Source organism: Alligator sinensis, unplaced genomic scaffold, assembly GCF_000455745.1.
Source record: "Alligator sinensis unplaced genomic scaffold, ASM45574v1 scaffold312_1, whole genome shotgun sequence".
NCBI classification, from domain to species: domain Eukaryota; kingdom Metazoa; phylum Chordata; order Crocodylia; family Alligatoridae; genus Alligator; species Alligator sinensis.
The window spans coordinates 1254987-1269939 of record NW_005842029.1 but is presented as its reverse complement, the minus strand read 5'-3'; the positions used below and the strand labels follow the sequence as shown (position 1 = coordinate 1269939).

Here is a 14953-nt window from a genome sequence, read left to right as displayed (position 1 = left end):
GCCACCACAGAGCGCAGAGCTGCAGGGGGGGCATGTAGCTTGGAGCCGTGGCGGCGCGGAGCGCAGAGCCACTGACAGCAGAGCCACCGCCACCGCGGAGCCACCACAGAGCACGGAGCTGCTGGCGGCGGAGCCGGTGCCACCTCCACGGAGCACGGAGCTGCCAGCGGCGCCAGCGGGGCAGTGGCGAGGCAAAGCAAGGCGAACAGGGCTGGCCCGCAGGCCCCAGCCGGCAGCAAGGGCAGGGGACCTGCTCACCCCAGCAGAGCCAGGCTCATCAGTGAGCTGGGTCCTGCCGCCGCTGCCCCGAGGGCTGTGCGGCGTGGGGCTGCCCCAGCCCCACCTGATTAGACAAGCTGGGCAGCATGTGCAGCTTCTTCTCTGGCTCCACCCCTTGCCCCCGGCACATGGCCAGGGGAGCTGCAGCATGGCCCACACCCTGCCCACATGTGTGGTTGGACGGAGGCACGAGGTAAGTTTCCACACGGAGCTGGGGGCGCCTCGGGACCGGGCCGTGCCGGGCTGGGGTGGACGGAGGCATGAGGTAAGTTCCTGTGCAGAGCTGGGGGCACCTCGGGGCCAGGCCGGGGCGGACAGAGGCATGGGGTAAGTTCCTATGCAGAGCTGGGGGCACCTCGGGGCCGGGCCGGGGCTGCGGGGTGCACTGTTGCCGGAGCCAGGTTGGCAGGAGGCAGGAGAAGCCCAGCCCAGAGGCTGCATTTCTCCCTCAGAACGGGACATCCAGGATGGAGAGATACAAGGGAGGGCACACATGCACATACACGTGCACATACACATATGTATGCACGCTGAAGTGTGTGCAAGTGAGCACAGCCAGAACACAGTGCCTTTCTCACCACAGCCAGGGCTGCAGATGGGGGCGCTGGCCAGACTGGGGGCTTTGCATGGGTTCTGTCTGACTCACACCTCTGGCCCTGTCCCCGTCCCCATCCTGACACCTGCAGCTGCATCCTGGCCATGAGTCCCTGGTTGGGCAGGGGCAGCCAGCCCCAGCCTCACACTCCCCTCTCCGCTTAGGGCAGGATGTGGCCAGGCCAGACTGGGCTCTCCACATGGGGCTGCAATGCGGCTGACTTTGACTTAGCCCAGCAGCACACAGCCAGGATGCAGCAGCGGGTGCCAGAATGGGGCCAGAGCCATGAGTCAGAGAAGGGCAGACAGCGCACATGCAGCATCCCCAGCTTGGCCAGCACCCCAATCCCCACCCCAGCCCACAGCCCTTGCTCCAGTGACAAAAGTACCATGCTTCCTGTCAGAACCCATTAATTAGATGCCTATAGCACAGAGGAAAATTCCATTGGTTTGCTACATATGGCACAGTTTTGCTGTCAATCATTCTGGTGGCAGTAACTAGGTCACAGTGGAAAATTCCACTATGCCTGAACCCAGTAACCAAATACTATAGTAGTGGAAAATTACATGCACACCACTATTGGCCAGTTCCAAATTATTCATATTTGGCGATTAGCGATTGGCTTGCTAGCCATATAAAAGTTAAGAGCAGTTTCTGCCCAAGTTGGAGAACTCCGAGCACGTGAGAGAGTAAACTCTAAGAAGAACTCCGTATACTTCTCAGAGACCTCAGAGAACACCTCAGAGGCAACTTGGCGGACTGATCACCCACCAAGAACTCCCCGTCACCGACCCAAGTTTAGACGTAAACCAACGACTGCCGGCCCATACACCTCTGCAGACCGACCTAACGAATCCTGTACCTGTTTACAACTGTAATCTAAGTCAGTTCTCGTCCTGCACTGTAACCATCAGCAGTGTAAGTAAAGCAATCTTAGTTCAACCAATACGCATCAGTGCCTAATTCCACTCCAAGCGTCACTAGTACCCGCCTGCCGTAGACCCCAAACCCCGCGCCGCTGTAACCGGCGGGGACACGTCCCAGCACATCCCAATAGCTGCTTTGGCTCTGTCTGCTGCAACACACATGTGCTTGGAAGCACACACACATGCACATGCATGCACGCACACACACAGCCCCAACCCCCCAGCTCCCCGATTCCCACCAATCTGGTACTTTTGCTTAAATTTTCTCCAGTGGCTGGGACACTGAGACAGCCTATAAAATCTGGGACTGTCTCAGCCAATCCAGGATATATGGTCACCCTACGTATAAATAGTCTAGATTATTCTCAAAAATGCCCATATTTTGTTGCTTTGATTAGTTTCCACTCTGGCTGATATCTTTTCCACATTTGATCTGTCGACTTACATTATGCTTCTTTCATTCGTTGAGAAGCGAGTAGAAGCAAAAGTGTTTATTTTAGTCAAGTTTTTGGAATCATTTCATTCTTGCTTTTATATTGTTTTTATTTTGGATTTTAAACCACATTTCCAGACCCATTTCATTGTCACGTCCTGCAACTTCATTGGTGTCAAAGGTCACATGACACCACTTCCTGATGTGATACCACTTCCTGTGAGGCCTTTGAATATGGCTCACCGACCCACTAGGTGATAAAAAGTTCATGATCCGGCCCCACATTCAAAAAGGTTGGAGACCCCTGATCTAAACAATTGTTTAATAACAGCCCCTTGTTTTCAACTATAGTGGAACAGTTACATACCTTACATTAAATGTTCTTTCAGGAAAGTTACAATCAAATGAAAAAAACAGGTCATGTATTTGTATAATCCTGAATCATCCTTAACGGAAAGAAAGATACAAAAATAGAAATGGCTTTGAAGGAACACAGAATATGCATACAATAGCGAATAGAAAAGGTTCAGCAATAAATGTAACAAGTAATAGCTAAAATATTAGCACTAAAGAGATTTAGGGTGCCTATATACATTCTTCAACACATTCTAATTAAAAGCATCAGAAGAGGCTCAATTTATTGAGTCTGCTGGAGCGTTCTAATTAGATGCTCCAGCATGCTGCAGCATTACATGTATTCAGCATTCGCATTTCAAAATAGTGATGGGGGAGGCTTTAACTAAAGCTCATCAAATGAGCTTTAAAGCCCCCCCACCGCCATTTTGAAATGTGGAACATTGAATACACTTGATGCTAGCATGTTTTAATTAGAGTGGCTGTGCAGGAGTTGCTCTAATTAACCCTCCCTCCACCCCAGATCATGTGTACAGACACCCTTAAGGTCCATGTTTCCTTCCACACCTTAAGTTTCCAAGCCTCAGGTTTATTCTAGTCACCACACATCTTTTATGTTCTGGGATTTGACAGTACACATTTACCCAAAAAGCAAATACAGGCGATATTAAATGTGTTCAATTATGGTAAGCTAATGTTGATATTGTAATCTTAACTTTGGCATCTTCTAACATTACAGTTTTAACTCTGCAGCTATGATAGTAATAGTTCCTGATAAAAAACAAGACTGAAGCTCCCATCATAGCTTCAGATAGTTCCTTGTTGGTTTGCATTATGATTGTATACATTCACAACAAGAAACAACACACACACTTACTTCTAGATAAGCAGAATTAGCATCATGATACCACAAAATATAAAAAAAAAAGTGAGCTTCTAAAATAACTGTAGAGACTCTTTTTGCATTTGGGATATCCTACTCTTTTAGAAAGATTTGCTATATTTCTTTGAGGAGACGGTTGAAATTTTCATCATGAAAATTGCCCCAGTTGGTGTTTCAGTCATGAAAATTACCCAGGAAACCAGGTATTTGGGCAAAGAAAACATGATGATATTACCAGGAAAGCAAAGCTTCAATGTAGGTTGCTAAAGTATTTCAGTGGCTCAGAATTTATTTTATTTTAATTATCCCCCTAAACCAAGAACACTTCTAAGCAAGAATTCTCTATTAGATGCCATGTTTTTATATAGATCTTTCTGAAACTAAATCAAGAAAGTAGTTATTTAAGAACAAGGAAAATATATTTTCTCCATGTTGCTCAAATTCAAAAATGGCTAAACAGATTTTCCTTCAGCTTTATAACAACATCCATTTTCAGATTGTGACAAGCATGGAAAATTATAAACCACTTATTTTAGTGGTTGTAAAGTTATCCCAGCATGAAAACCTATAATGAAATGGACTTGAAATTGAAACTGTTTCTGTCGTTAATAGTGATACAATACCTAGTAACCCTGTTTGTAGATTAAAGCCTTCTAGGGAGGAAAAGAGGCGGTGGGGAGGGGGGATGGCAATGAGGGGCAGAAGGAGCACAAGAGAGAGCAGTGTGATGACAAAACTCAGCATATAAAATGTGGTTTGAAATCTAAAAATTCAAACCACCAAAATTCGCCACATACCATTGTCTCGGACGGCCGGAGCCGACTCGAGATGATTCAAAAATCACTCGGTCGTTTGGGCGGGCTGGTGAATGGAGAGGCAGAAACAGCTTATTGGTTGCAAAAACTTTACTTACGCCGCTTGTAGCCGTGACGCAGGTGGTCCGGTTGCTTAAACAACTATGTGAGTTGCTCCAGCTGGCAAGGCTCAGGCCAGCTAATCCGTCCACAAATTAAGCCAGCAGGGAAAGGGTATGTTGAGGATTGCGCTCGGCGACGGGGAGAAGAATTGATAGGTGATCAGTCTATCGATCAGCTCAGCCGCAAGTCAGATCTCTTTAGAGGCACTCTGCAGCGTGCTCAAAGTTCTCTGACTTGGGAGGAAGTCGCACAAAATTTTAAACGGCTAGCAAGCCAATTACTAGCCGCCACGTAGGAATAATTTAGAACTGGCCAATAGCGGGACACAAATTTGCATTCAAATGGCGGGAACCCTCTTGCACCGGGGTTTTTCTGTTGCAACAAAAACCCATTGCTGTGCAAGAGGCTCTCATGTGGCGGGAAAATTCCATCGTGCCAAGGCACCAAAATCACTGGGTTGTGACAACCATAATAAAGGAGGCCCACATTTTTTGCTCTTTGTGAGTTGTTTTATGGCTTTTAAATCTGTAAAGAGGACTTAAATTTGTGTGACAAAAATTGACTTAAAGTTGTGTGACACAAATTCCCTTATTTACACAAGGGATTCAGATTTTACTGACTTTATTGGATCATGTCTGCACAGTCAATTTAGGCTCTATCAAGATTTCAAGATTGATCCTGCTACTGTACACAAAGAAAAGTGCTATGACCTGGACCAGGAGGTGTTTTGGTCCTGACTAGTTTACCCAGTTCAGATACAAGTTAAGATTCAGGCTTTGGTTTAACTTGGGTTAGTGCTCTACATCCACTGTGCAATGAGGATTCATGCCAAAAAATAAAGGAAAAAAATCACTTAAGTGTGGATAGTCATCGAAAGGCCTTCCTGCACTTCCCTATGAGAACAGAGAAATTCTCCTGCAGCTGATGGGGAAAAAACCTTAGCACATCAAGGGGAAAAAAGGGACATATACCCCAACATATGAATGAGCATTGTAGGAACGGTGAAGAGATAAATCACTTGGATCAATTATGTAGTAATGAATCCACTATAAGACTAGCAGGCACAGTATGATTAATGTTATGATTAGGGATCTATCTAAATTACACTGAGGCAAAAGAAAAATTACGGGCTGCTCATGGTGCCCGGCATCATTTTTGTGGTCTTTTTGCAGCAGCTTCCCCCACTGCTAATTGGCCCCAGAGACCCCACCCCTCACAGCTGATTGGCCAAGAGGCCTGCCCATTGTGCAGCACCATCCCTTGCTCCTGATTGGCCGAGAGGGGCATGGCCGCACAACAACAACCCTCTTGGCCAATCAGCACAGAGGGGTAGGGGAGGGGGGGAGCAGCCAATATCTTTGTTGCTCCTCTATAATGCTCATTCATATGTTGGGGGGGGCATATCTCCCTTTTTTACAAAAAATAAGGAGAAAGAATGCCTTAGCTACAGCTTCATTGCCCCACCCTGGATCTTTCAAAAATAAAGCAGCACATATGCACCCCTGACAAGATTTCTTTATATAATATAAAAGAATATAGGAAGACAAATCTCCATCCGTGCACATTTTTTCTGCGGAGTAACCTGTAAAGATTTTTATTTATATATCATATAGAGAGGTTGAATGGAGGAAGAAAAATTATAAAAAGACTCTCCTGATCTAAAACAATACTTTTGAGTGAACAGTACATGAAATGCAGGTCGGTCAAGTTCAAAATCAAGTGTAAGTTACTAATGCTTAAAGTTTTAATCCTGTAAATACACGGATGTGACTTCTTTCTCATATTATTATGTATCATCAAGTTACTTCTCCATCCAATTATCAATGGTACCAGGGCCTAGAAAGCTCTCTGGTTTGATTTTCTCTTTTTCTATCTAGGTATTTCTATCCAACTCTTCATTATCACTTTAGTTTTATAACTTCTGAGCAAGGGACTTAAAAATCCAATTGCAAATACATCAAAACAGAACAAGAAACTCTGGGAAGCAAGGTGGTAGGCATAGGTGACCCAAACCATCAATTTAGCTTTTACTGTTACAATATTAAGCGACTGACTCCTAAGGGTGATGAGCTCCCCCCAGCTTCCAATAACTGAAACTGGACTTTGAATGTTTAAAACTTCTGTATATCATGCCTTAAATTTTCACCCCTTCTGGCTGTAAAGATGAGTTGTGAATCAATTAAACTAAAGCCATGTTGTTCTGCAGACTGTCCCTGCATTTATTTATAGTTTTGCCAATAAGCAGCTCAGAGTGACAACAGCAAAACTAGTTTATTGGTCTGCCTCTTTTCAAAACCCAAAAGGACAGCAGGCAAACTGACAAGAAAAAAGTCAGTTTTCACCCTTGTTATCTGTAGAAGTTCTAAAAAGTGACTAAGCCAAGCAGTAATTCTGTTCATGAAAGAAAAAATACCTAAATCAATCGACTGATTGATAGACAGAGAGCTAGAGAGACAGGCTCATCCAATACATGGGAGGAGGCAAAAGAAAAAAGTGGGTAAGCTAACCTAATTTCTCACAATTATCCAAAACCTTTGGTAAAGGAGTGGGAGAAGAAATCTCCTTTTCTCTCCCAAGAGCTAGAAGGGCAAACAGAAAGGCTTCAGATCCAAGAAATATGAAGTTATTTATACAGCTTAATGAAATATCTTCCCTAGCCCTTTAACTTAGTTTTCTGTGGCGTCATAATGGCGTTGCCATTATTTTAACAACAGGCCTCACAAAAGTGCAAGGGCTAAAGAGGGTTCTGCTTTTTTTCATAAATAATACACAGAGTACTTTAAAGGAGCAAGACTGTAATTTGAAGTGTCCAGGGGAGTCCTGGATTATGCTTTTCTCATCTACATCATCACAATAGACAAACTAACAAGAAGATACCAAAATGGAAGTTTCTCCCCACCACATCGCAAACTACCTATCTGTTGTGGTTTTGTGGGGAAGATATTACGTACAGTATAAATGTTAAGTATAGAAAAATAAGCAGTGGACTTTAAAATATTTGTATCATCTTTTTATGTTGTTTAATTACTGCTAGACTTTTCACATTGCGAATGAATTTTAGGCATTAAGATTATATATCTTTTTAAGCTGTGATCTTGCAAATGCTTACATGCATCTTTCATTTCCATAAGACCATTCACACATTTACCCTGAAGTAGACATATCAACATTTAGAGGATTTAGCCTTAAGTAATCATTAAGCATTTACCCACTTTTTCACAGGTATTCAGTTTGCCTACAAAGCCATTTAGTCATATATGAAATATTTAATTAAATAAAAAAGTCATCAGAATTAAAAATCAGAATTTAAAAAAAAGCAATGAGACGTCTGCAACTGATTTAGAACCAGAGTGTATTACTAAGTAGAGCATATATGAGGATGAAACAGAAATGTGAGAATGTCGTGATACCCCTCTGCAATAACAAATCTACTAAAAATATTCCCTTGCTAGTTATTAAGCATTATTATAAATCTGAATATCAAACACAGTTGGAAAGCAAAAGTTGAAAAGTAAAATGATGAAACCACCAAATAAGTTATAGGGGTCTTTTTATGCAACTCTTACAAGCCAACTGAGATACTGAATCAAAAACTAGTAACCTTAAAAATCAAATGCCTGTATATGAAAATTTGGCTAGTGTAGCTTACTACTGAAGTCTAAAGTCACCATATACTTTTGATATTTTGTTAAAGATATTTGTGAATGTAAATTTGTTCAAGAACACGTATCAACAGTCAGAAATTATTAGTGCTATAAAAAGAGTCTGTATAAAATGCCAAGGCCAAATAGTTAAAACAAAAAGATAAAGTTAACATTCTTCCCTTAGCTTGGCTTCACATAAAGAATTATTATAGAAATCTATGATCAGTGGGCAATTCCACTCACAGTATGTTTTGTACAGTCTAAAAAGACTTGAGCACGTTGCTTCTAACTCTGAATAACCACCTGCTAAAGAGACAATATTTGGGGATCCTACCTGCAGGCATACCAGCACACTACACACAATGCAACTCTACAAGGGCTCTTGACATGCTAGCTAGAACATAGTGTGACTTGGGACAGACTAGGACAAGGGGGGTGGGCAACCTTCTCGGCAACAAATTAGCACCTTACTGTTCCCAAGTGCCACTTCAATCTCTTTCACTTACCTGCACTGTTGCTCAGCTTTCTGTTCCCTGTCTTGTGCTCCCAACCCAAGCTGCCACTCAACTTTCTACTTTCTGCCTGTGATGCCTGCCTGATTTGATGCTCTGCTTTCTGTTCCCTGCCCCTAACACCAGGACAGTGTTGCCTGTCCTGTCCCCAGTCTGCTGCATGCCACACACACAGGCTACCTGAGCCAGCTGTGGCACCCATGCCACAGGCTGACCACCCCTAGACTAGATATCCTTTTCCAACACCTTTTTTAATATCTACTATTTGATTTGAAGATAAGTCCATTGATTATCCATCACCTTCCTTTTCTCATTGAGCAGCTCAGTTACAGCTTCAAAGCTATTGCTAGGAGGCCATTTCTTCCCATCATACACCTAGGGAAACTCCCACTTTGCAATGTATACCTAAGGAAATCCTTGCCAAAATGTGTAATTATATTTTGAGATGTCAGAGCAAAGCTGATGCAAAAACAATATTTGCAACAGTAAAATCATTTTTCAGAGGGTTTTTTATGGTCAGTTTCAGCCTACAACAGATTTTTACAGCTGAGTAAACTCTTTTCCACTCTGAACATCATTGTTCAATCTGACAAAGTCTCAACTATCAGTGTGCTACCAAGACTACAATAATTTAAGTAATGATGCCTCTAAAAGTTACAATATTAGAAATAATTACCTCATATTCACCCATTCAGAGCATTCCCTAATAACACTCTATATGTGAGCCCAAGCATATTTATTTTACCATAGATCTGTTGTCGTATTGTAAAAGCAGAATTCTCTATTACCCAAGTCCTTTATTATTAAAGAACAGCTATAAAAGAATTCAACATGTTCTTTTCTAAAAAACAAAAACAAAACCTATTTACTGACAAACCTAAGTTGAATTCCGCTTACAAAAGATTAATTAAGTGAATGTCAATGAATAGGAGTTTTAATAGGCTCTGGGAATATGATTTAGACTACTTATATAAATTTTTACAGAAATGTATGTTTTTATTATTGATGATGATATGGTGACACATATTTCTGTTTCTCTAAAACTCTGTCCTCACCAAAATAAAGATTTCTCCAAAGTATAAGTGATTCTTTTTCATTAACATACACAACAGAGTATTTTAAAATACTTACAATATTCAAAATAACAAACAAGATCATAGGATCACAAGAGGGTAGCCTGGAAGGGACCTCACAAGATCATGTAGCCCAGCGTACTGCTCAAGGCAGGATTATTCTGACTAAACCATCCCAGCCAAGTGTCTGTCTAACCTGCTCTTGAGAATTTCCAGAGATGGAGATTCCACAACTTCCCTGGCTAGTCTTTTCCAACGCCTGACAACCCTCATAGTCAGAAAGTCCCATCCTAAATTCCCTCTGCTGTAGCTTGAGGCCATTACTCTTAGGCCTGTTTTCTATAGCCACAGAGAAGAGCCCTGTATTCATCCTCTATAACTATCCTTCAGATAATTCGAAGACTGCTATCAAATCCCCTCTCAATCTTCTCTTCTCCAGACTAAATAAATCTATCTATTTCAGCCTTTCTGCATAAGGAATGTTTCTCAGGCCTCTAATAATTTTTGTTGATCCCTGCTGGATTCTTTACAATCTGTCTACATTTTTCTTGAAGTATGAAGCCGAAAAGTAGAGACTCCAGGTGAGGGCTCCCCACTGCTGAATAGAGTCAAAGAATCACTTCCCATTATTTGCAAGTGACACTCCTGCTAATACAACCCAATAAACTGTTGGCCTTTTTCACAGCCCAGTAAACTGTTGGCCTTTTTCGCAACAAGGGCACACTATTGGCTCATATTCAGCTTCTGGTCACTGTGACTCCCAACCCCTCTGTAGTACTACAGCCTAGCCAGTCATTCCCCAGTATTTTCCATGAAATTATTTTGTCCCAAGTGCTGGACTTTCACTTGTCCTCATTGAATCTCACCTTATTGATTATGGACCATTTTTCTAGCTGTTCCAGGTCATTCTGGATCCCAACCCTACCCTCCAGTGTCTGAAATTCTACCTAACTTGGTGGAGCTTAGCAAATTTGCTAAATGTGTGCTCAGTCCCATCATCCAAATCATTAATTAAGGTACTAAACACTGAGCCCATGAGAAATCCCACTTGACACCTCCTGCCAACTATACATTGAGCCACTGATGACTACTTCTTGAGCACAATGATCTAGACAGTTATGTATCCACTTTACAACACTTTTGTCTAGCCTGTATTTCCTTAGCTTAATGAGAATATCATGGGAGACAATGTCAAAAGCCTTGCTCAAGTCAATGTAAGTCACATCCACTACACTCTCTCCATCCAAAGAGCCTGTCACCTTATCATACAAGGAAATCAGTAGGCCAGGCATGACTTGCTTCTGGTGAATCCATACTGACTGTTTCTGATCACCTGAAGGTGCTTCACAACAGATTCCTTGAGAACTTGCTCCATGATCTTTCCAGGTGCTGAGGTCAGGCTGACTGGTCTGTAATTCTCCAGATCATCCTTCTCCCCATTCTTAAAGATAGGCACTATATTTTCCCTTTTCCAAACATCCAGGATCTCACCTGACCTCCATGAGTTCTCAAAGATAGTTAATGGCTCTAAAATTACCATGGTCAATTCTTCCTGTCCTCTAGGGTGCATCCCATCCAGCACTGCCAACTTGGAGGTGTCTAGCTTCTCTAAGCAATTCCTGACCTAGTAGTAATAGCTCATTTACTCCTTTCAGTAAAACAATGTAACAACATGAAGAATAAAAATTAGAATCCCTAACCTGTTCTCCATTTCTCGTGGGATAGAGCCCTAAGATCAATAATGAATGAAAACAAGATTCTTTAAGAGTACTGGAAATACACTGAATGATATTTTAAGCCTCTCTGCTCTTAACTTGCAGACAGCTGCACAGCCTCAGACCTGCAAAAAACACCATATAGGCTGATCCTTCTCTCACATAATGTCCCAATTTGTTTCATGGGATTCTGTGAAGATGTAGGGATCTGCCTCTGAAGAGATCTTTGAAGAATCAGAGATCACGGTATGCCTAAATCCTTGGACCAGTTTAAACAATCATGGGGGAATGGGAGAGGGGTGGAGGGAGACCTATAAAAACCTTAACTGACTTAGAAAGTGACACTTATGAAATCAGAACTCATAACAGGACACAGGGCCTTCCTACCCTTAGAGCATATTGTAACATTTAAAGATCAGATTCCTTTGCCTAGTGTCTTGTGCACATTCTTGCTACTTGCACTTACTCTCATGCATTGTTTTGTGAGTCTGCTTAATAAAATGTCTCAATTACTTAAAGTGTAAACATCTTGATTAAATAATTCAAAACACATTTAGCAAATGCGGAATAACTTCTGATCCAAACAATCGCTGTTGCTGCTTTCCAAAGCCAAAATGATAAAGTGACTCGCATGCTGGAATGTTCATCTATACTCCTGTCATGTCGAAGTGAGCAGCTCCAAAGTTGTTTGTATACAGCACTAAGAGCTTATGGTGTTGAGAGCTTTTAAGTTTACTTGGGTTTTTTCCCTTCTTACACTTATCTTTTACCTTCTTCTGCCATGAAGGCTGAGAGGGGACCTGGGAGCAGTTTACTGCTACATTAGGGAAGTACATCAAGGGCTTGGTGAACAACTGTTCATCAGGACAAAGCCGGTCCCAGCTCAGGACAAAGCTGCTCCCTTGGGTAAAACCAGGAGTAATGGCCACAAACTCCTGAAAGACCATTTCAGGCTCAACATAAGGAAAAACTTCTTCACAGCTAGGGTGTCCAGACTACAGAATAAGCTCCCTCCAGAGGTGGTGCAATTGTCTACCCTGGAAATCTTCAAGAGTAGACTGGACAGTCGCCTTGTTGGGGTCACCTGACCCCAGTTGTCTTTCCTGCTTGGTGCAGAGGGCTGGACCCGATGATCTTCCGAGATCCCTTCCAGCCTTACAATCTATGAAAGTTTTCAGCTTAGTTTTGAAACAGGTCATACTTGCATGAAACATTTCACTTACAGAGTCTACATCAGTGTTGAAATAAAGGATAAGATGTCACTAGTTGCTCTAGAAGCAGTTATTTATAAAGAAAGAAATCTCACTCTACCTTATGATCTTAATTAAAACATGTTCCTTCTAACTGCATTTCACATGTATCAAACACTATTGCAAGTGAACAGTTAACAGAGCAAAACCTATGCATCAAAAAAGAGAGCAGAGAGATATGCAATCATACAATCTTTACAAGTAGAAGAGGACTATAGTAAATCAATTTCCATAGCAATTACCATAAACTAAGAATGCCATCTTCTTTTAATAAGTTTGTCCACCAGCTATAACTGCAGTATACCTATGCAAGACAACCAAACGAAGTGAATAAACATTTGCACTGCTGAGCTGGATTCCTCTTCCAATCTGGTCACTCCTCCTGGGATTTCAACCTATCTGTGCTGTCAAATCAATCTGACATCCCTGGGTGGGAACATTGAAAATACATGTGCCTATTTTGTAAGGAAACCACTGTATGCTGAAGTTTATAAGGTGTCAAACTGGGGAGGGGGCAGGGAGGGAAGTTGGGAGGAAGAGTTTGACAAGAGTTTGACATGCCCAGTCCAACTATGTATGGTATCAACCTAAGAAATATCAAAGGCGTAAGTTTTCCCCTGCTAACAAAACATATCAACAGCTTTAACTTCATAGCTCTCGCATGTTGTTTGCAAAAGGATCCATGAAGCAGTGTACTTCTTTCAAGAACCCAGGACAGTTAGTGATTATAATTAGGAATGATGGGCCTTGTGACACCTTTCGGTGTGAGCCGCATAAATGCTGATCAGTGTTAATGCTAGCTTGGAGTTTGGAGCAGCCACACTTTCAACTTTGGCACGCATCTGTGAGGAGTGGCCATACCTTAACAGGAGCTGGGTACTGCGGATCGAAAGCTAATCCTGCCCTGGAATGGTGTAACTGTGAGCCGCAAAATGGCTTTAAGCCACTTCAAGGTGTTAATGTGTGGACAATCCAGGGGTTAAGAGCTCCAGGAGCTGCCCAAAATTACTGTGACAATGCCCTACCATGGCTAATTCCCTGAGCAGGGATGCTTGCCTCTTCCTGAATGCAACAACAAGAGACAGAGAAAAACACTAGCAAGGGGCTTCATCTGTATGGGCCCAGCCACCTAGCTCAGTTCTAACAGACCACATAGCAAAGACTTTCTGTCCCCATGGCACTTTCCATGGCTCAGCCTAGGACAGAAACACAAAGCTCCCTCAGCTCCCTCCAGGTGCGCTCTGCCAGACAGCTGCACCCACTCACCCATCCTCTCTGGCAGGACAAGAAAAGCACACGCCCCAGCCCCTGGGCCTTCTGGCTAAGATCAAGTGAGACCACGGGTAGGCATCTGAACCTCAAAGTCTCCTGGACTTCAACAAAGGATGCCTGCCTGGATTTGGCAAGTATCCAAAACCCCACACCTGTGGGCCTGGGAGTGAGACTTGGGGGAGTAGACTTGTCCTGGGGCCGTCTGCTGCCAGGAGGCCCCATGGGCAGCCCCACTCCCGCTCCCACTCTCGGCCGTCTGCAGGCAGCCACTGTCACAAATGCCACTAGGACAGGACGGGACAGGACACCACACAGCAGAGAGGCAAGCGAACCCCTGCAGGCACTGGGAGACCAGCTTCACAACACCCGCTGGGCTGAGGGGCCAGGTCAGGCCAGGGCTGCTGGGACTGCCTTCACCTCAGCGGCACTCGCACCCCCAGATGCACCAGGGAGGCTGGGGGCAGCCTTCGCATGACCTTCTGACTCTTAGGGGAGCCTGTAGCCATGGCAGGCAGAGGGAGCCACCGCCACCAGAGTTGCAGGGCAGGCTGGGGGGGCTCTCGTCTCTGATGGGGCAGCTCGGTCCCCCATATATTTCAAACCGGGCCAGCCACAGCCCCTGCCCGGCACAGAGGGAGCTCCCCCTTGCCTGTATGGCACCCTCCTAGGGTGGCCATCACAGAGGACGGTCCGGTTGCCCTCTACCGATACGAAACCGGACCCTTGAACAGAAAAACAGAGGACGTCAAGGTGCCGGGTTTCATATCACTGGAGGCCAGCATAGCAGCAAACTGCACTGTCCTCTGTGGCGGCCACCCCACTGCCCTTCCACTCTCCTGTCTGCCCCATACATCTCAACCCCACTACCCCGCTTCCCCGTCTTAAGGCTTAGGCTGGGGGGTCAGCCCTACCTCGGCTTTCCAAACCACGTAGGCGGCGGCGGGGGCGCCGGGGGGCGGCGGCCCCTTCCTCTGCTGCAGCCACCTCCGGGGCGAGAAGAGGCTGTTGGCGGGGCCGGGCGGGTCCCAGGCCGGGCTCCTCTTGCCGTAGTCGAAGTGGCAGGCGTCGTCGGGCGACAGCGGGGTGCTGGGCGTGGAGAG

General features: G+C 44.2%; 1 protein-coding gene across 1 annotated transcript in view; it reads right to left on the bottom strand.

The window, feature by feature from the left end:
* Positions 1-14909, bottom strand: part of ARHGAP6 (Rho GTPase activating protein 6) — a 575699-nt gene extending 560790 nt beyond the window's left edge. Inside the window, exon 1 of the mRNA XM_025202549.1 lies at positions 14765-14909. The gene's annotated coding sequence lies outside the window, so the exon portion shown is untranslated. The remainder of the gene's footprint in view (positions 1-14764) is intronic.
* Positions 14910-14953: the final 44 nt, after the last annotated feature.